We start from the raw sequence: 21,244 nt of genomic DNA on the forward strand, positions 1-21,244 counted from the left end.
ATCTATCTATATTTTCTTTTTCGACAAAGGAGGCCAAGGAGTGCAGCATGCCTGACCACTGGTGGAGTCTCTGCTCTACTGGAGACTGGTGGGATGCCTCGGAAGTATGAATTCAGAAGTGACACTTGCTACCCCTGGCAAAAAGCATGGTGACAACACCTTCCAGAGCTTGTGATAGCCAAATAGGCAAGAATTGCAAATCTCTGCTTGGATGTCAGCAAAACCCAGCAAGAACATACTCCTGTAAGGTGTGTGTGACCTTGCTGGGAGCATGTGCTCTTTGTGGTGGTCTCCCCCTCAGATGCCCAAGCAGAGCTGGGGTGGCCCCAGACAGGCTGATGGGGCCATGGAGCTTTGTGAGAGGTGGCCCCAAAGGAGCTCCCCAAGCAGCAGCAGAGGTGCTCAGCGTCTCGTGGTCTCTGTCGCTCTGCCAGGTCTGGCCTCTAGCTGTTTGCTGAGTCTCTCTCTCTGCAGTTGACTCCTCCACTTGATAAAATGCTTAGGAGGGATGTGGAGCACGCTTTTGCCAGGTGGAGTAAGAAATAGTCATTATGGGGCAATCTTAAATGTTAAGTGGTTTCAAATGTTCTTTTATTTGCTGCTCTTGGCTGTTCTTGAGGAAGGGCTCACCTTGACCTTTAAGTTGGCCCTGGCTCTTAACTTTTATGCAGAGTGAGCAGGTATGAACAGAGATCTCTGAACTTTAAAGCCTGCCTTTCTCTCCTAGTCTGAGACCTGCTTAAAAAGGAGAGCACAGAAACCCTGGTTTCCCGCTTGGACCTTGTCTCTTGCTCGTGTTTATATAGTTTCTGCTGTTCTGGCATCTCTATAGACTTTCATATACATTGCAAACTTCTTATACCTTATAAAAATGCAAACCAAGAGGCTCAATTCATTTGCTATTCACCAGCCATGTACTCCTTTTAAGGCTCAAGTGAGATAAAGATTCATCATAACACAGACCTTCATGCAAAAGTGAGTTTTTATTCAAAACATGCAATCAGATTTGATTTTTTTTATATGCGGTTGCTACACCCACAATTCATTTTAAGCTATTATATAATCTGTAGTCCATGAATAAACCTTTGGGCTGGAAAGCAATGAACTGGAAGAAAGAATGTCATTTCTATGCCAGTGGTTAAAGTCTAATCACACCTCCCAAAGCAGACAATTTCTGACAGAATGGCAAGTTCATTTTCCCGAAGACAGTCAGTTGATAAATATAACACGCTGTTGGCAGGTGGAATCATTTTTCAGCTCCTGAAAACCTTCAAAACTCAATATAGCTGAGGAGATGGCGTGTCAGGCACAGGATTGGGATCCTTTATCAATCTCCAACTGTACCAAACAAATATCCCATGCAAGAACTTGGGTTGTCAAACGTCCCATAAAAGCAACAATGAAAAACATGCTTCGATCTGATGTTTCTCTTCGTGTTCTTGTACTGTTTTTCTGGCATTTTTAAAGGGCTTAGAAACAATATGTCTGAGCTGTTCTTGCTGCAGTGAAAGCATGCAAGACAGCTTTCAGATTCAGCTGCTAAATGGCTGAGTGACATTATACAAATTTCTGCAGAGTGGCTTACTGATATTTGTCCTACAGCTGTAATTCAATTTACAGTTGGTGTATTTAGTCTGGAAATCAATGCTTGTGTTTAGATATGTAATTTGTGACCCACAGCTGAAGGCTGCTGGGAGCTTGTGCTAAGCTATAGGCTAAGCTTAATCATCCGTACGCACTGATGTGGTGCTGAAGGAACAGTGTTGCTGATGATCTCCGGCTTCTTTCTTTTTTTTTCCTTTTCTTTTAAAAGCTCTTTCCTTGGAGAGGGAAGGCACTAGAGGGACTCATTAGTATAGGAACACTCCTTGTTTGCTGAATTTGGGATAGTCTGAATCAAAGAAAGATAAGGGTCTTTTAAAAAACAATTTAGGAAACTCACTGAAACTTTTTGGTTTTTCTTTTTGGTGTTTTGCTTTAGTTCTTTGGAGCCCTTGTGAAGTCGCATGGGTCTGAGTTTCACTCTGCATTAATATTTCACTTTTCATTGTTACTTGTTGCGTATGTTATTACATGAAAAAGTTTAAACTTTCAATATGCAAAATTGAATGTATTTAATACAAATTAAATACAAATCATATTTGTATTTCACAGAATCACCTAGGTTGGAAGAGACCTCCAAGATCACCTAGGTCAACATCTGACCTAACACTAACAAGTCCTCCACTAAACCATATCGCTAATTTGCATCCTCCATGCTGATTTGGGATCTCAGCAAGCACCCAGGGGACAGAAATGGCTCCATCCTGAGATCCTTCTCTGTTCATTTGTTTTTTTAAGGTCTTCATCAATAGAGGGCGTTTACAAAATCATTCTGGAGCCATCCTGACTGACTTCCTTGGTTTCTTTTTATCTCTCCTTGCAAAATTTGACCTTGCTGTTGGCTTCAGCTCCTTGAATTTTAAGCAGATGGTTTTAATTATACTCCTATTGTATTTTAAGTGGTTTAATTATTATGTAGCATGCAGAATACCTTTTGGTGAGAAGTTACTTCAACTTGTCTAATCCATATTAGGTTTTGCACGCTTGGGTCAAGAAATGCTTGTTGAATGCTTTAATTGTATCAGAAAATACTTAGAAAATTTCAACTTTTCAATACTGCTTTCCTGCCAGGTGACTTCTGCAGCCTTTATTTGCTTGCAGTAGTTCTTGGATGAGTTCATCTGGACAGGTGATTACGCTCATTGAAGGGAATCTATCGGGGACAGAGTACAAACTAAAAAGGAGCAATGATCGGTGAGTCTTTAATATTCCCCCAGACTATGGTCTGTGGGCATTAAGGAAGGAGGCTGATGCCTAAATTTTGCTGTGCCAGTCCTGTTTGTTAATGGCAAGTTTCAAACCCTCCAGCAGCACAGAGGAGTGTCACCACTAACCATTGCCTTCCCATTTGGATGCCACTGCATGTCCCTGCCTGAAGAAATAGGTTTTTTTGGCTATATTAAACTCTTGTAATTCTTGAAACCCAGCAAAGCGAGGCTGATGTTGTCGCTGGCGTGCTGCTTTCGGGGAGTGGAGTGAGAAGGGTTTGAGTGCTTTGCCCTCATCACTCCCCTGCTTGGAGATGCCTGCTTTGTTGTCTGAGGCTGTGGTTCCTCATGCCGCTCCTCTGTGGATCAGTTCTCTTACGGATTTACAGTTCTGATGCATTTTGCATTGAAAATAAGCTAGTAGTTTGCTAAGGATTTAGAGGGTTTTGAAAGCTTGCAGTCAAAAAGCTTAGGAAAAATTAAAAAAATTAAAAAAAGCATATACTTGTTCAGAGACTTGCTAAAACTGTGTTATTCTCTAATAGCCATTCATGCCCTGTTGGCACAGCTGCTATAGGCAGCTAGAGCCATGGGTCAGCCTCTTTGGAGCATCTTGCTGGTTTGCCTTTCAGCACGACCATCTGAAGGGACTGCCCTGGTCTTGCACCTTGGTGAGGAAGACTCCTACGTCTTGTTGTGTGGTCAGGTTTCTTAAGTACAAGATGCAGCTTTTCTCCTCTGTGCATGGGGCAGCAATTGCCAAGATGCCCGCTAACAGCCCAAATAGCCAGAGAGAATGACATCTGGGTCAAAGCTGACTTCCATAGCTTGGTTATATGTCAGAATGGACAGGTCTTCGAGGTTGACTTGTTTGGTGTGGTTTAGGCTTGGCTGAGTTTGAATCAGGGCACTTCTTAATTAAAAATGATGTCACTCTTGTAAAAATAGATTTTTTTTTTGTGTGTGTGTCAAGCAATCAGGTATCAGTGGAAATACCAGCAAAAATAAAGCTGATAATACGTGAGGGTTTGTGAGAGTACTGGTAATACAATAGTTTCTGTATTCAGTGGGGGGAAAAAAACAAAACTCATCTAATTATTCACTCTGCAAACCCGTAAGATTCTAGGCATGAATAGGAAGCATGAACAGGTATTTGTACAGTAATGTGACAATATGGCTTCTAAGACCAAGTCATCAAACTGGCTGATCTAGCCTAATTTGGATCAGATAATTTTTCTGTATCATCATGGGCCTAATGATGTCGGTGTGCTTTACTGGACAAGGATAGCCAATAAATTCAGTAGCTGGGTAAAAATGCACACTGCATATGAAAATATTCTCAAGCCTTTTAAAATAGAAGCTTTCTTGGTGATCTCAACAGGGCCATTGTTTTTAAATATTTCCCCCAATGCTGTTTTCCTTTTTGCAGTCAGTCTTTTTATAGCAGTTGCTTAAAAAATAAACTGCAGTCAAAATGCTGATGCAGTGCTACTTGTAGCCCGATGCAGTGCCTGTGCAGGGAGGTTGGACTGGGGTATTCAATTAACCCTCCAGCTATAATTTAAATTGGGCATACAGCAGGAGTTGGACTTTATGCGTAAATTCTTACCTAATGCAAAACTCATGTACCCATTTATTAGCAGAAGCGGAAAGCAGAAGGTCCGTTTTGTTAATACTGCTTATTAGTTATTTAATATTTGTGAAATGCAAAGCCACGTGAATTATTACAGATGCCAGCTGTAGGAATGCAGAGCCAGAAGTGGAGCGCCAGACTTGAGCATAGAGCACCGTGCTTCTGAATTGGGAATAACCAGGAGCAGAAGAAGCCAAAAGACCATCGCTGTACTCGAAGGGGTGTGTGTGCTGCCCTAGGTGCTGGTGGTTGAGGGCTGCGGCGTGGGCACGAAGCCTCTCCTTCAGGCTGGGGAGGCCTTTGGAGCTGCTCGTTCCTCTGGTTGGGTTTTAAGACATGCCTGGAAAAGAACAGCCTTAGTAAGTACCGTGAAAAGGTACCTCCAACAGACGATGAAAGGCCCGCGAGGATATACCACCAGGGTGGGTGTCTCCTGTGGGGATAGCCACGCTGATTCCCAGCGCCTGTAAAGCAGCAGCACTCCTCTTTGTCTCTGCAGATGCTGAGAGATTTGGTTATTTTTAACTGCTGTCTTCTCCCTGGGCCTCCATATGCTGTCCAGTTGAAGAACGTGTTTTCCAAGCGGAGTCTTTAGGCCACGGGGTTTTCCTCTGTAGTTCTGCCTTTCATGCAGCTTTTATTATTAATTGCTTTAACCCAAAGGAGGAAAAAGAAAGGAAAAAAATCAGCAGTGAGAGTAAAAAGTAAAAGCGTTTGCAGGATGCAAAAGTGAACTACTTGAAAAAAGTATTAAAAGGAAAGTCATATATTTTTGCCCCAGAAATGCTTAAAAAAAGAAAAAAAGAAAATTACTGAGCTCTCTAGAGAGTTTTGTCTGTAAATTTCAAATAGAAAGTCTGAATTGCATTTCAGGCTGCAGGCAGCAAGTTTTTTTTTTACTGTCAGTGATAGCAAAATCCAGTTGGTGGCATCTCACCCAAGGTATCTCAGCAAATTCATCCACGTTTGACTGTTACTTAACCTACTGCCAGAGTAGTTGGTATATCAAAGCAGGTATAAAATTTTCTGTTCAGATAAAGTGAGACATCGCTAGCGCACTTCTGCCAACAAGCATGGTGTATCCCCATGGCTTACTGAGGACATCAGGAAGAAAGCAAGCTATAAGGAAGGCTTCCCTGTTCTGTTGGATTCTACAGTGTCACCGCACCAGGATTCATCCAGTGCACATTTTGCACACTTTTATTTGGAATGGGGCTCTGGATAGGAGCTACAGAAACTAACCTTGTTTTGTTGCAAATTCTTGGTTTCTTGCATGGGATCCATCCGTAGTGTTTTATGCATATACCAAAAGACTTGCAGGGAAAAATTGCATGAGTGCTATTGTTTTTAAGGCCAAAGGGAGCTCTGTGGTCATCTACTCTGATATAGTTTCTAGTGTCCCTTGGTGTCTTGGGAAGTAGTGATTCATGGTGGCACCGGTGATTGCACTTGTGAGCCTTGTTAGTCATGTGTAGGTGTAATGCCTCATGCACAGAGGGACAGGCATGGGACATACCCCTACACCTTTTTCTAATTCATAAAACTATTGGAAAATAAAATAGTACAATGATACAGTAAAATACATCCCCAGTTCAACAGAAATAAGAAATAAATCCACTTCAGTTTACTTTGTCTCTCATTGTCTGGTTTTGTACCAGAATGCAACTGGTAGCTGAGCTGACTTGGTGTTGTAACTCATTACTTTTTCAGCCAAGGTCGTTTCAGATTGCTGCTTCTGCTGTGATTCCGTGTGATTCTGGCTTTTGTTTCAGAGGTTTAAATCTGGTGAGAGAGATTATCTTGTTATCTGTACCATCAAAAACTGAGGCGTTGCCTTTATCAGATTTTGCTGGAAAAGTGTCTCTCCGGTATTTCAAAAGGAGGTGGGATGACTTCTGTGGTGTTTTACCCCTATGTGTTTGTGGGATATGCATCTAAGTTCTATTTTTTCACTAACTTGAGCTGGAATAATTTTTAAATGTATTGGCTGTTGTTGTCTTCCCAGAGACAACTGATACATGGGCTTTTAGGATGAGAGACCTCGTTTTACTTCTCCAGTCTTTTCTGTTTTGATTTATTAATGTATGAACACATTCTGGTGGCCTTCTGTGATGGAGTGACTGCCTCAGTTGGCAAGGGAAGACCAACTGATGTCATCTGCCTGGACTTCTGTAAGGCCTTTGGCACAGTCCCACACAACATCCTGATCTCCACATCGTGGTACAACACGGTTAGGAATGTGTTTGTCCTTCTGACATGTCTGCCAGGAAGAGAAGTTGTGCTGTGCCCGTTTGTCCGATGGGAGACCGTGAGATGTGGAGGAGTGAGACAAGGAGTCCAAGACCAGAGACCTGACTCCCAACCGGGTCTTTGCCCTGACCATTGGCCCGGTCAGATCTCATTGTCTTGGAGTTTGGTGGCTCAAGATGCTGTGTAGCGTAATGTAGCTGATCCATGGCAGTTCACCTCAGTCTCTCTTCATGAGACTTTGTACTGTTTCGGAGTGTGCTGGGACAAAGGAAAGAGAAGGTGGTGTCCATAAGGAGGAACATAGCCTAAGATTTCAGAGCTTTTCCTACAACATCAAGGCTAAGCAAGATGGCTGTAAATGTTTCATTAGCTTGGAACCTGTGGAGATTTTTTTTTTTTCCCTTTTAAAATCCTGTTACTTTGGGTGTGGGAAGGGTAAATCTTTCTTTTTCAACTGATCCAGGTCTGACATTTTGTAGCATAGAGGGAGAAGGCAAAGTGACTTGTGATTTTTCTGCTGGTTGTCAAGGTGCTTTAGCTTTTGGAAACCTACGTAACTTGGGGCTGCTCAAAGGTATTAAAATGCTATTTGACAATCATGATTTGTATATCACATCGCTTCATTTGCATACCTGTAGCAGAAACCCTATCATTACACCAAAGTATAATTTGAAGCTTTTCCATATTCATGACATTGTGTGAGGTTGGGAAACAAATGCCACCTCAACGAGCGCAATTATTGATCACATGGAGTGACTGATCTTTAATTGGTTTTAAATTAGAATCTTCTCTATTTCGCTTCCCCTGCAGAGCACCACTGAAGCTTCCGGTAAAAAAGAAAGTGTTGCATTCTGTAAGAAACCATGAAAGACACCATTTTTGGTAGTAGCTTAAAAGGAATTTGGGCCCAATTACTGTAGACCAGGATGAAGATTTTGTATATGATCATTGCCAATTAAAAAAGGTCCCTGGTACTTCATGATCTCCAACATGCTATGTTTGGTCATAACAAAGAAAAGTCAAGTTTTTCCATGAACATTTTAAAAATGCTGTAGTTCATGAACTCCCATTCTGGTGATACTTTTAAATCCTTCATAATTAAACCTCTGCTGCAGTTAAAAATACTGCCACCATTTATGTTTAAACCTACCTTTCTGAAAGATGAGCGGTTGTGCAAATTTGTTCAGGTTGCTACATGGCATACAAATAACCTTGGGGGTGAGCTGCAGACTTTTTAAACCAATTTTAGAGACTCTTCTGATTAGCAACAAAAAAAAAATTGATGTAATATGCTTCCAGTATCTTTCTTTATATAATGAGAAAACAATCTATTTCGTATACAAGTGTTTAACTGCTTTTTAATGTGCATTATCCATCAGAAGAATGATTCAGCAGCCCAAGTCTCCCAGATGCCTGATGCACTTGGATCTGATTCCTTCTGTGAAGGAGTCCACTTGGATTTGAAGAAGTGGAAGAAGTGGAACAAACCTTTAACTTTAAATCTTCTTAGTCCAGAGTCCAACTACTGTTTCAGTTCTACCCTTTTGTATTTAATACAGAACATACTGGATTGGTGTGCTGTAGTAAAGGGAAGTGGAAGCTGTGAAATGGGAAGATTTTGTCTGATAGATGCAGTGCAGTGGGAGCTACTGTACCAGGCTGCAACTCTTGGTGGAGCAAGGGAAAACTCACATCTTCTTTTAGTGCTGATCTGTTTTCACTTCGCATGCTGATGGTCATATATGGGAAGGGTTGTGGGGTTCCAGTTCAACCTGATGCTTCAGAAATAAAGGAAACTGGAAACTTTTAGTCTTTTTACAAAGGAAAATAGCTTTCGCTGTTCAAACAGTGTTTCTTGGGTCCAGATTCCCTCAGAGAGAGAACTGCAGATGGAGGAGATGAGGGTGAAAGCTGCATATTCCCACTTACAAGGGAGAGTGTTAAGAGGCTTTCCTCATGTGTCTGTAGAGTTATATTCCCAAGCATGTGTGACAAATTTCAAATGGAAACGTAAACTAGGGGCAATGCTCACCTTGACCCACTGCTCACAGGCCGAAGAGAACAGGTGGTGGAAATGACTGGCTGTACAGCACGTGGAGCTGCAGTGACCAGGAGGTGATGACTGGATCCAGGATGTGGAGGAAGGCTGGGAAGGTGAGCAGCAGGATTCGGAGCAGTTAGTTTCAAGAAAGCAGATCTTTTTTTGTTTTTAATTTCTAGATGAAATGAAGGCAAACAGTGCCCACGAGAGCTGTCTGCAATTTAGAGAAAACTGGTCGAGAGCAGTTGTTTTGCAGGACAGCTGGGAATTCCAGCAGGTTTGGCTAAGCAAGGAGTTTTGCTATGAACTAAATGGCAAAAAGAGAGCACACAAGAAATGGAAGTGATAATATGCAACAGAAGAGTTTAAAGAATTTCTCAGGCTGTAACAGAGAAAACCAGCAAGGCCACAGACGAGCTGGAGCTAAAATAAAGGCCACAAAAAGCAGCAAGAGGTGATTAAATAGGTATGCTAGTAGCGCGAGGAAATTCAAGGAAACTTTGTCCACATGTAAATGAGGGAGAAAGACTGCTAGTAGAAAACACAGGAAGGGCTGGGGTCCTCGCAGCCTTTTTGTGGCGCAAGTTTTGCAGGGAAGGCCACCGGCTACCTCAGCAGCCTTCCAGAAGTTGGACTTGCTGTTCCTTGTGGGTCCCTTCCAACTCAGGACATCCCGTGATTCCATGAAAGAAGAGTAACAATCAGGCGCTCGTGTTCATGCACTAAGAGCAGCATTACCACCTCGACTGGCACAAGTAGTTCCTGAAATACCAGTTTGTTCCCAACTGTTTGAGTATTCTCAGGGTTGCTTTTAACTATCTATTTTTAAAGAGTCCCGAGGAAAAAATCTGATAAGGGTGTTCTTCAGAATTTTGGTTCCGTGCTGTGAAAACCCTTTGATCAAGTCTAATTTGTTAATCTTCATACTTCCACCAGCCCCTTCTAGCGGTTTCCTTCCGTGGATAGGAAGAGCTAATCAATCCTGAAGGCAGTTTTCAGAGCATCTTTAAAAGGATGATAACCATTCCCCATGCACTTCTTACCTCCAGTGTAAGCTTCATTTTTCTGCTCTGTGAATTGGGATTCCTCTAGCAGGGTTAAGAAGTTTTTCTTTTTTTGTGTGTACAGAGATTTGTGTAATTAACGCCTGATACGCCCAGGAGTTTTATCCCTAAATGACTATGTATTGGTTTAAGACTGGATCCTCTCCCTGTTGTTCTGCTAAATGCAGATGAATCCCTTGTGAATGAAGCGTGGCTACGAGTAGACAGCCAGGAGAAGTGGTAGTGACAGGGATCCTAAAGAAGTGCAAGTAAAGCACAGCCTGCCTTTTGAAGCACCTGAACCACAAGTTGGCTAAATGTTGGCTATCTTTGGTAGATTTGGAGATTAAAATCTAGGTGCCCTGATTTCCTTTTTCTGAGATTTTCTGTGCCTGCAGTGCTGTGTGCCTGTGTATGATGCAGAACCACACAGGAAAAGTGATCTGATTGTCTTGAAACTTTATGCGAACAGCTTAAGAACCCAGATAAAGAGGTATTAGTAGTCGTAATTATTATTTTGTGTGGAGGGAGAATTGGGAAAGTAACAACATGAAATTTTTGCATAATATATTGCTGGTTTTCTTCACAAATGCTGACATGCAGATTACTTTATTAGCATGTAATGCATTTTATTGTTCATGATCACTAGAAAAATTAAGTTATTTCATACCGTGATACAAAGCTTTGCAGTGTTGTTTTTCGTGTTTCTGGAAGATGGCATTTACTTTGCTGCTTATACAACTTCCTATTTTGATTATTATGCAAAATGTTAAATATTTTCACATTTCAAGTGCAATTAAACAGGACATCTGTTACACTGGGAACACGAGAGAACATTTTTATTATGCTGAAAAGATTTTCTGCATATAATCGCGCCATTATTTGCATTACCAATTGCATATTGAGAAGTACTCATCATTTTAAAGAGTCAGCACTCGTACCAAAGACTATAGTAGCATCCGCAGTGTTAAAGTATTTTGTCTCTGGAGCAGGAAACTGCCCATTGTAATTAGATAGCTATTGGTAAATTATGCTTTTTCAGAGCGGGCAGTGTGTGTCCGTGGGTCCAACCATGAAATGGCTAATTGTGACTTTTCAAGTCCTTTTCACTGAAACAGTCTTTGTTGATTCTTTTGCAAGAACTCAGCATGGCTGAGGTGGTGCAGGTAGCAGAGAACAAAAATTTGCTAGCTGAACTTGGGGTTAAAGCTGAAATTAAGGGCAGGTAAATCCTAAAGTCCGCTTAGCATCACCTTGAAAACCCACAAAATGATGAGAGCTCTGGCAAAATGTGGTAAATGAACCTGCAGTCCCACGACTGGAGGCTGGTAAGAAAAAACTGGGAATAGAGAGCTTAAAATTGAGGGAGCTTCTTCTGGCTTTGCAGCAATTGTGTACGCTCGGGTTATATTCATCCCTTTTGTCATTATGCCAAGGAGACAGTGCCAGGCGTTAATTTGGATTCTATGTAAACCTTTTGCGAAATGGCTCTGAGATTTGTTAGCAGCATATTTATCTATAGCTGTGGTATAAGCATAGGGGAAGAAGGGAGTTAAGATGCACAAAAGCCAGACTCAGTGCCAGGCAATGCAGCTTACATTTGCGAGAGGACTGCATTTTCAGCATTTCCTTCCACTTCAGTTGAATATTTTTCCTTCAATTTGGAGCCTCTGGGGTCTAATCATAATACTAATACATTACCTAAAATTGCCAGTTTTCAGGTTGTTTGCTTATTTATGCATTAGACTGTTTTTCAGTAGGGAAACACCTGCAGTAGAAATGTAGCTGATAAGTGTGTTAAATTATCACAACAACCTGTTTGTCTCCCAGATAACAGGAGCTTGTCTGGTCCTACATTACACTCAACGCTCAGCCAGCTTCAAAGTTTGCTCCAACATCCAAATCAATCAGGTCACTCAGGGCCTTGTCCAGCTGAGTTTTGAGCATCTCTAGGGATGGGGATTTCACAACTGGTTGGCATTCAGTGTCTTGACAAACCCTTACCACGAACTTCTTGTTCATTTGTGGTGGCTGAGAGCATTAAGATGCTCCCAAGGCTCCTCTCGTGATGGTTGAACAAACCCAGGTCTCAGCCTCTCCTGATGTGTGCCATGGCAGCCCTTGGCTATCTTGGTAGCCCTCCCTAGACTCGCTCCTGTGCATTAACGTCTTTCCCAAGCTGAGGAGCACAAATCTGGATGTGGTAATCCAGATTCGGCCTCAGTTGTGTGAATTAGAGCAATCCCTTTCTGATGCAAGATGTGTATTAAGGTCCAGGGTGTTAAAAAGGCTAGGTGTTTTTCTAGAAATCTGAATCTCTATTCAGATGGCTGTATATTTGTGTACATCAGTATCTGCAGGCTGGAGGGAGGTGTGCCTGTTGGTGTATGCAGAAGAGATGCACCATTTGGGTTTCTGAATACAAATCTGGGTTTTGAAATCCTCGCACAATTCAGGAGTGTTTTAGTCGTGACTATTGGCTGTGGTTGATACCGTAAAGGGAGCTCTTCTTCAGCATATTTAGCAAGTGCTTTGGAGTTTTTTTGTTTTAGAGCTTTGTCAAGTAATTAAGAGCCTCATGAATGGCCCGCATTCAAGACCTGTGATGTAAATGGAAACGTGTTGGGAAAAGACAGCCCAGCAGCTATTATTTCCTGGAAGCTTTCACTTTGATAGGGTCCTAAATCTAATATCCCTAATTTGAGTCAGGTTGATTAGCCACTCATGTGTTGATTAGCCACGCTCATGTTGTTCATGATCAGAGCTAATCACTAAGCTAAGTAAGGAAAACGCACATCATCTGCTACTCTGGTTGTTGTTAGGAGTTATGATGGATGGCTGTCATTGGAATGAGCACACTTCTCCCAGTAAATGCATAAAATTAACCCTTTAATTTGCATTATCCCCCTAATTAGAGCAAGCTGCAAAGCTTTCTGCAGAGGAGAGCTGGGTGAATTACTTCGGTAAGTAGCCGTTACCTTCAGAGGTCCCTCAAAGCTGGAGAGATGGCACAAATTGCTGCAGTTTCAGACCAAGAGAAACCCTACAGGGAATAGGGAAGGGAGATTTATTCCACCACTTGATGTCAGTGTTTGATCACTCTTAAAACTAGACAGATTTTTGTTTTTCCTTGCTTGGGAGACTTCTGGGTAAAGGCAATTTGCACACCTTGCCATGTGTTCCTTGCTGTCAAGATGTTATTGATGGTGCCAGTTGACTGAAGAAGTAGGACAACGCTGGTAAGGATGATTTCCAGACTTCCTCACAAGTGATACATGCCTGCCCTTGCAGAAGAGACTGCTCTTGCATAACAGAGTAATGGTTTTCTAGACTTAGTACGTTTTTGGAGGACTTTACAGATGGGAGCTCATTACTTTTCAAGGCACTTAACCGCATTCTTAATGGGACTGTCAGAAATCTGTCATCACGAGGTCGAGAGAGCTCTTAGGCCTTTACAATTTCTTTGAGTCTCTGTCTTGAGAAAACCACCTCCTCACTGAACACAACTACAGCACTCTTATTGAGACTCCCCTCCTTCCCTGCATCGAATTGTACTGGAGGTATCCAAAATCTCCGCTTTAGCCAATTTTGCCTCCTTTCACTGTCCTCTGCTCTCCTTTAGAGCAATTGCCATACAGAAACAGACAGTGAGCTGACTTTGGGGCATCTTTGGATTTACACCAGCAGAGGAGGCAGCTGTATCAAATATCTTGTGCCTAACCTGGGCGTCCTTAGGCAAATTTCCCTCTTAGCTTTCTACAAGACTGAGCCTATCATTACATTTACTAATTGTCCAATGAGTACTTCTTTGCTCTAAATGCTTTCTTTATTGTTAATATGAGCAATTTCTTTGATAATGTAGTCTATCAGGAAGTGAAATTGAGATTTAAATAGAAATCTGTTTAATTTTAAATAGTTTAATTTTTCTCAAACTGAAAAGGCTGCTCTGGAATACCATTAAGTACTTGTTTGTAACTGGAAGATGATTTTCAATTTCTTGAGTCTATATGTTCACAAACGTTTATTTGCATGTCAAAATAATTAGATTGTCTTCAAATAATTAGTACATTTGATTTACCATAGACACTTAATAGTCTTTTAAATCTTCTTTAAGCCATTTGTATTAATTGTCATAAATCACTCATTTAAATTGGACACAGCTTTAGATAGGAAACAGTATCATTCCTGGGGTGTTGAAAGCTGCTGGAAGGAAAAAGCAACCCGAGCTGCTGCAAATGAACTTAATTTCACAGCTAGTAGTAAAAACGTGTTAATGGACATCCTGTAACTTCAGAAATACAAGATCATCCTCAACAGCGCAGCCAATCGGGTGATTTATAGAGACTGAAAAAAAATCTTAACCCTGAAAATGCACCTACTTATATGGGATGTGTTATTAAAAATGTTTTATGTAGAAGTTTGAGCCGGTGACTGCGGAGGAGGGAGTCAGAGACCTGGGTTACCAAAATGCTGCAACCTACCACAAAATGCCATGCGATGCCCAGCTGAGATGTGCCTGCAGTTCTGGGCTGTCCCCAGAGGATCGCGAATGTTTCTCTCTCATTTCTGGCAAGATTGCTTCCTTCCTCCCCACATCTGCTACGCGAGATGTCCCTTTGATATAAAAGCACAAAACATTAGGTAGTCATGATGCATTTTTGTGCTGCTCAGCTATGTGCCGTCTGGTTCTTTCCTTGATGGGTATTATGGGATATTTACTGGAAGACAATGGCACTCTGGGATTTAGAGTCAAGCTAAATTATTAGTAGCTTAGTATCTCATTATTCCTCTTTCTTCTGTGAGTCAGCACCATTTTCAAAGCACCATCTGGCACCATGGCATCAACATCCCTGCACGTTACAGTCATTAATACCAATTTGCTGATGCGCGTGTATTGGCCATCATCTCGCCTGGGGTGATGTGAGAAGCAGGGCCCCAGCAGCTGTGGCAGCGAGGAGGAGGAGGAGGCAGTCACTATCGGTTCCTCTTGCAGAAGATGGCTCTGCTGGAGCTTCATTTTGTAGTGCTGCTGCAGCCTGGTGTCCAGCCCCGTATGTCAGAAGAGAGGCTGTGCCCTAGGATATCAGGATTTCGGGATATTAAATGTCCTTTCCCAAGAGGTCTGGACCTGCCAGAGCTGGGGAGATGGTGGCTCTGGAGACATTTGGGGCTTGGGATCCTGGGGTGGCCCCTAATGTGATACATGTGGCAGATCTTGTGGTTGTCCCCTGCTCCTGTCACTTTTCAGTCTATTTTACTTTGATGCAGCACAAAATGGCGTTCTGAGGATATTCTTCTTACTCCATTGCTTGCTGTTATGTAGTCTTGGCATTTCAGCAGCTGCTGGCAAAATGGGATTGGGCATCAGCTCTTCTGCTGAAGGGCTGGTGACGGGATCTCCTGGCTCCTCTCCTGGTGGTGTGATGCAACCCATGGTGCTGTGGAGGCACTGTCTCACAGACAGTGAGAGTCCTTTTGGTGTAGCAGAAACCAGGTAATACCAGCAGAAATCTTACAGAAAACTGCTTCTATAAGTGAACAAAACCCTCACATTGAAACCTGGCTGTAAAAATTATCCAATTCAGATACAGGTTTTGTTCCCTCTACCTTGGCAGTGTGCTTACACTTAATGTGCCTTCTCCTACTGGTTCACATTAGTTACACACGTGTTAATTTTAACAGCAACTCAGCACAGATGAAAATGAACTTTGCAAAGCATTTGGTGACATATCCTGGCGTCACAAGGATGGGCTTGTGGCAGTTGATGTCAAAAGCAATTAAAGCTATGTAATTCAGCAACTACAGTAGCATTAGTGTATTGTGGTAATTGTTGCTACTCCATGCAACTTTCCTATGTTAAAGTAAACCTTAGATACTTGCTTCAGTTTTGTGTATAAGATTCTAATTTCTGTTAGAGAAATTAACACATTTTGGACAAAATTTGTAAAAATAGAAGTGGTTTCTACAAGAAGAAAATTGTTACTGCGAAACATCTTCATTATAAATAACAGCTATCTTCACATGGTCAGTGCTAGCACTTTGCTGGTTGGATGCATGCGATGCCTATAACGGTGAGCCCAACCCTGTCTCCATTACCATGGACTGATTTTTTTGGGAGGTGTTAAGGAAGAAGCAGGGTTTGCCCTTTACTGTGTAGCTTTGAGTGTGTTTATTTGATGCTTAGAGCTTTGTGTGATATAAATTTCATTTTTAGGGCTGTAGTGTGGAAAAGTAGCTATTAGAGTATGGGGCTGTTCATCAGGCTTATAGTTTATGTATAAGACTATGGCAAAAAGTCATTTGACTGAATATATGTCTTCAGAGAGCTATCACACGATCATCAGCTTTCATTGGAAAACAATTACGAGGCTTCAAAAATGATTAACATGCAAGACGTTTTTCTTTGTGGCTTCACTTACGAGAATGACAGAAATTATAATGCGTGATATTTCCCTGGTGTATTCTTTACGATTCAGTAAAAGCAGGAGTGGGAGAGGTAGATCATACAAGGTACAAATCAAGCAGGGAAGAACGTTTGCATAAGTGAGAAAATATGCAAGTACCTCATCTTATGGAGTGTTACTACTCCTTGGCAAACCTGGGACCTTCTGTTGGGAATCTGTACCCTGCTGCCTCTTCTCCTGTGCATCTTGCTCTTTCTGACTCTTCGTAGGAAGGGATTTCCAGCAGTTCCTCATGTGTTGGTCTGACGGTAAACCTGTACGTGTGGCAAAGGGTTTTTCAGTCATCACTGCAGTCGCCGGTCTCTCCAAAGTGCTGTTAAGGTATTTATTATCCCCGGAGGCTGGTTTGTCTCTGGAGATGTCTTTGTTGTCTTGCTCTTTCTGGCAGCTCCTCCTGATGCAGAACTGTACTGCTCGCGTGATACCACGCAGTTCAGCTGAGGGACACAGATAAGGGCATGCTGTGTAGGATTGAGAAGATGCTAAGGGGTTATTTGAAGTCTCATGGTGTTGGCACCAACACCTACCTTGTGTTGGCTTTCTCTTAATAAACTGATGCTCAATGAAGATCAAGGATTTTTTTCTCCAGTGATCTGTGCCATCCCTCCTAGGTCTGAATATTACATCCAGTCCCCAAAGAATGGTAACAACAACCAAAAAAAGGCGTATCTATTGTCAATAAACTACACAGCTTGATTTCCTCACATTTAAAGTCTAAGACATGTCTTCCAGCCTTTGACTCATCGGTGGGCTTTGACGGATTGCAGGGATTCGATGCTTCGGGGATGAGGCTCCACTTACTGAGTTTGAAGTAAAGGGTCTGACCTGTTGTTTTAGGATTTTTCAAGTGCTTCTGATGCGTCCACGTGTGCACAAAACAATTTTTTCTCATGTGTTTCAGATTGTTCTTGCAGACCGTAAAGCGTTTGATTTTAAATGATTGCCAGGCTTGACTTAAATCAATAGGAGAGAGATGGAAATGCATTTCAGGATGTTTCTTTGTTGGTCAATAAAACGTTATACCCTGTGCCATCAAAAAATGCTGAAATCAGCTTTGAAGAAGAAAAATGCAACAGTAGCAGACGCAATTACAGTGATTTGCTGCTCTAAATCACCTCCTGGATTCAGGGGTAAAAGGAAAGTTAAAGTTACAAAGTTTGTACTTCTCAAAATCTGTGCTTTAGATTAGAGGCGAAGTAGCAGTAACATATGCTAACGAGAAGCTTATGCCCCTTTTGCTAATGAAGAGAGGGGAAGGACATTGGATGCTGCATCGCTAAATCAGTGACGTTTTAATTGAATTAAAGCAAATGTGTTTGTCCTAGATGTGGCCAATTGAAGCTTCCTTCTTGAGGGGTTTGTCCCCATCACGACACGGGAAATGGAACCAAACTGCACGGTTTTTATTGCTGTGTTTGGATGGAAATGGTGAGGTGATTGCCTGCAAAGCATTCCTTCCCCATTGGAAGATGTAAAATGTCTGTTAGTTTTCACAAGACTTGTGGACCTGCAGAAGATGTGTATTTTTAACTGTAACTAAATCTGTGTTCTTAAGCTTCTGCCTGTGCAGCGGTGGGTTTAAAAGGGGAGAATGTAAATTATTCAAAGTAGCTCCTGTCTAACATCCTCCCAAGCTCCCCAGGGTTTTGTCGTCTTTATCGCCACTTTCAGAAAAGTCAGATTGGTGCAAATGGAGCTGAATTTACCTTACATGTGTTATATCAAACGCTATAGGTTCTTGGGAACTGGTGCACGTCACTACGGTGTAAAAGAAACAGCACATTTCGAGTAGGGAATTTACATCAGTTACAACATTTTGAATACACTTCTTAAAAAAAAAAAGCACAAAACAAACCCAGCAACAATTCTTGAATGGCATTCTCCAAAATGGGGGATTGTCAAGCTACAGAGGTGGACGCCTCCCTGCCACCTGCCAAGTTCCTTGTTGTAAGCTGTTCATATTCTGTTACAAAGACAAAACTATTCGTTTTCTATATTTCAGTATCCCATTGCACGTGTTGGCTGGCACTGGAGCTGTGTGTGCTGTGTCAAGGAGATCCGCCTCTTCCCTGGGCTCTGCAGGTGTTTTTACAGCACGGTTGGGCAGCAGAGGATCCCCAAAACACTAGCCTGGTTTGGGGAGGATGCTGCTGATTGTGGAAGGAGCAGAGTCATGCTGGAAGCTGCTCAGACTTTAGCACAGGCTAAGGGGAAAGGGAGCTGAGGCTGCTGATGGAGATCAGCTGGGCCCATTACTTGCCATCAAAAAAGGATTGTATACATGCTGTAGAAGTGGTAAGTGTTAGGACAGAATTTAGAGGAAGATAAAGGAGTATGTGCCCAATTTCAATAAAAAGACTGTCATCAGCTAAAACACGAAGGAAAAATGAGGATTCAGCTTTTTGGCTGAACTCAAAATGTTACAAATCAATGTGAAGAAGTTGTCGTACACTATTAGATTGACCATGATGATTCTGCTTTTTGCACATTCCCTCCATTTGCCTGCTGAAAAATGTGTATCTTTCAGTTCAGTTCGGGAATTCCCTGCATCTTTCCCCACTTCTTCAAAGCTACGTAGTGTAACGCTGCAGCTGCGATGCATGCTAGAAGCACCACGGTGACTTCAGGGGAACTGCTGGAATAAACCGAGAATTTCCGAAGTAGGAATCTGCTCCCTTTTGCCGTAGGAAACAAGCTGATGATAACAGGTCAAATGTCAGAGACAGCCATCGCCTAATATTTGTTTTACTGAGATGCTTATTGTGAAGAACAAATTTCCAGTGCATACAGAAATCCATTGGGCAGGGCTTTGCTGTCGCTTTGAGGTCAGCACAGAAGGTTTGGTTTGTGCTGTTCTCACTTTAGAAATTCAAGTATCTGATACATATGTGGCCGTGAACCCATTGCCATCCTCGAGGAGCAGTGCTGCTGCCTAAAGTTTTTTGAAATCTTCAAAAAAGACATTTTTATGCAGTGCCCCCACAATGTGACATATAAAAAATATATTCTACCCAACATTTGCAAGTGAAGAAGGTTGTATTTTAATTCACTAATCTAAATTGCAGCTGCATGTGGAAGCAGCTTGTATTAATTGAGTTCTGTGAAGGCACGTTGTGGTGCCAGCAGGGTTTCATTCAGCTGATGTGGTGCCCTATCTGTAATACTTACTGAGATGTACTGGATACGGCGACATTTCCAAATGTATATACTGGTATTTTGTATATATTTGAAGGTATTACTATCCTGTGTTAGAATTTGCATTTCCAGGAGGTAGCATTTGTAGAAATGCACATTTGTTAAGATAAAAAAGGCTGGGCAGTAGGCCCTCACTATGTCCTTAATACAAAACTGGTTGAGCTGAATTCTTTATGCTTATTTCTTAAGTACGAGGTGAATTTTAAGTGTGTAAATACAGCCATTGATCAGCTGTAGGGACAAGGCAGAGGGCAATATATCTATATCTATATCTCGAGTGAGCCCAGAGAAGGGCAGTGAAGCTGATGAGGGGTCTGGAGAACAAGTCTTACGAGGAACGGCTGAGAGAGCTGGGGTTGTTCAGCCTGGAGAAGAGGAGGCTCAGGGGTGATCTTATCGCTCTCTACAGGTACCTTAAAGGAGGCTGTAGCAAGGTGGGGGTTGGTCTGTTCTCCCACGTGCCTGGTGACAGGACGAGGGGGAATGAGCTAAAGTTGCGCCAGGGGAGGTTTAGGTTGGATATTAGGAAGAACTTCTTTACCTAAAGGGTTGTTAGGCATTGGAATGGGCTGCCCAGGGAGGTGGTTGAGTCGCCATCCCTGGAGGTCTTGAAAAGACGTTTAGATGTAGAGCTTAGTGATCTGGTTTAGTGGAGGACTTGGTAGTGTTAGGGCTGAGGTTGGACTAGGTGATCTTGGAGGTCTCTTCCAACCTAGATGATTCTGTGATCCATCTATATATCTTTGATTTAAGAAGGCAATTGTGGCAGTGTAGCTAACACTTCCATTGTACACAGTTCCTTAACACAGGAAGCAAGTCTCTCAAAATTTTGACTTATTTTTTAAATTTCTGATTATAAATACATTTATTTTTGGCTTAGGGAGGCATGTGTCTTATATGGTATGAAGATGCATAGACATGAATGCATTTACAATCCTTGAGTTACTTATTTCTGAGAAGTTTGGAGGTGATGGGACCAGTATGTTTGAAGTACATCAAGGATGTTGGGAAATCAGTACTGTTTGGTTGGTTGGGGCTGTGGGCAGAGCAGAAGTAGAGCTGGAGTTGATTGAACAGACGGCAGGAACATTTGGGAAGGTGTGATTTTACACAGGGCACTGATTGTAATCTCTGAACAATTCTTGTAAAAAGCAATATAAAGTATGGGATGATGTAAAGCAAAAAAAAATAAAAATTAGCTTGATCACTTTATGGTTCAGTTTATGTGATAATAGGAGGGTAAAAGACCATTAGGGAGGTGTGCGATAGCATTTAATTCTAAGCACATTCGTGGTGCTGAATGCTGTTACAAGCTCGTTCTGTTCCCGAAGATGCTCCTCAGCCTGTTGAGGGTAGATGAGAATCTCGTGTTGCGCTCTGAAGCTGGCTTGGCATGATCTGCAATGAATTCAGTGACTCCACGTCTCCAGAAATAATGCCTGTCCCCAGATACTGAGAAGCATTCTCTGTCAATTGTAATGTTCCTACTGAATGCAACTGCAGAGTGCGAAAGCAAAGACCAAGCCTTTTATTTCTTCCAGAAAATACTGTATTTCAGTGCATAAGGTAATGAAATAAAAATTTTCTTTTAAGTTAATATCATAGCTGATATATATCTAGAAGTTCTATATGCCAGCGTATGGTGTGTGTAAATATTTATTCCGTCTGGGATGAGAGTTGCTGAGGATGCTATAAAATGATCTAGAGCAAGCCTTAACCAAATGTGATATGTTGTTATACTCTTACACATTTGAAGTGGGTCCAGCAGCATCATCCCTTTCTACTTTGCCTTCCTTGGTTTTAATTTT

The 21,244-nt window shown here is 42.0% G+C and overlaps 1 protein-coding gene across 18 annotated transcripts in view; it reads left to right on the forward strand.

The window, feature by feature from the left end:
• LOC308197640 (uncharacterized protein) overlaps window positions 1-21,244 on the forward strand; it is a 628,187-nt gene that overhangs the window by 83,889 nt on the left and 523,054 nt on the right. The window contains exon 4 of one of the 18 annotated variants that reach the window (XR_013953177.1): window positions 18,244-20,761. The exons of the other annotated variants lie outside the window; for them this stretch is intronic. The gene's annotated coding sequence lies outside the window, so the exon portion shown is untranslated. Of the gene's footprint in view, window positions 1-18,243; window positions 20,762-21,244 lie in introns of those variants that run through there. 18 annotated transcript variants of the gene reach the window in all.

Source organism: Anser brachyrhynchus, assembly GCF_964034855.1.
Source record: "Anser brachyrhynchus genome assembly, chromosome: 6".
NCBI classification, from domain to species: Eukaryota; Metazoa; Chordata; class Aves; order Anseriformes; family Anatidae; genus Anser; species Anser brachyrhynchus.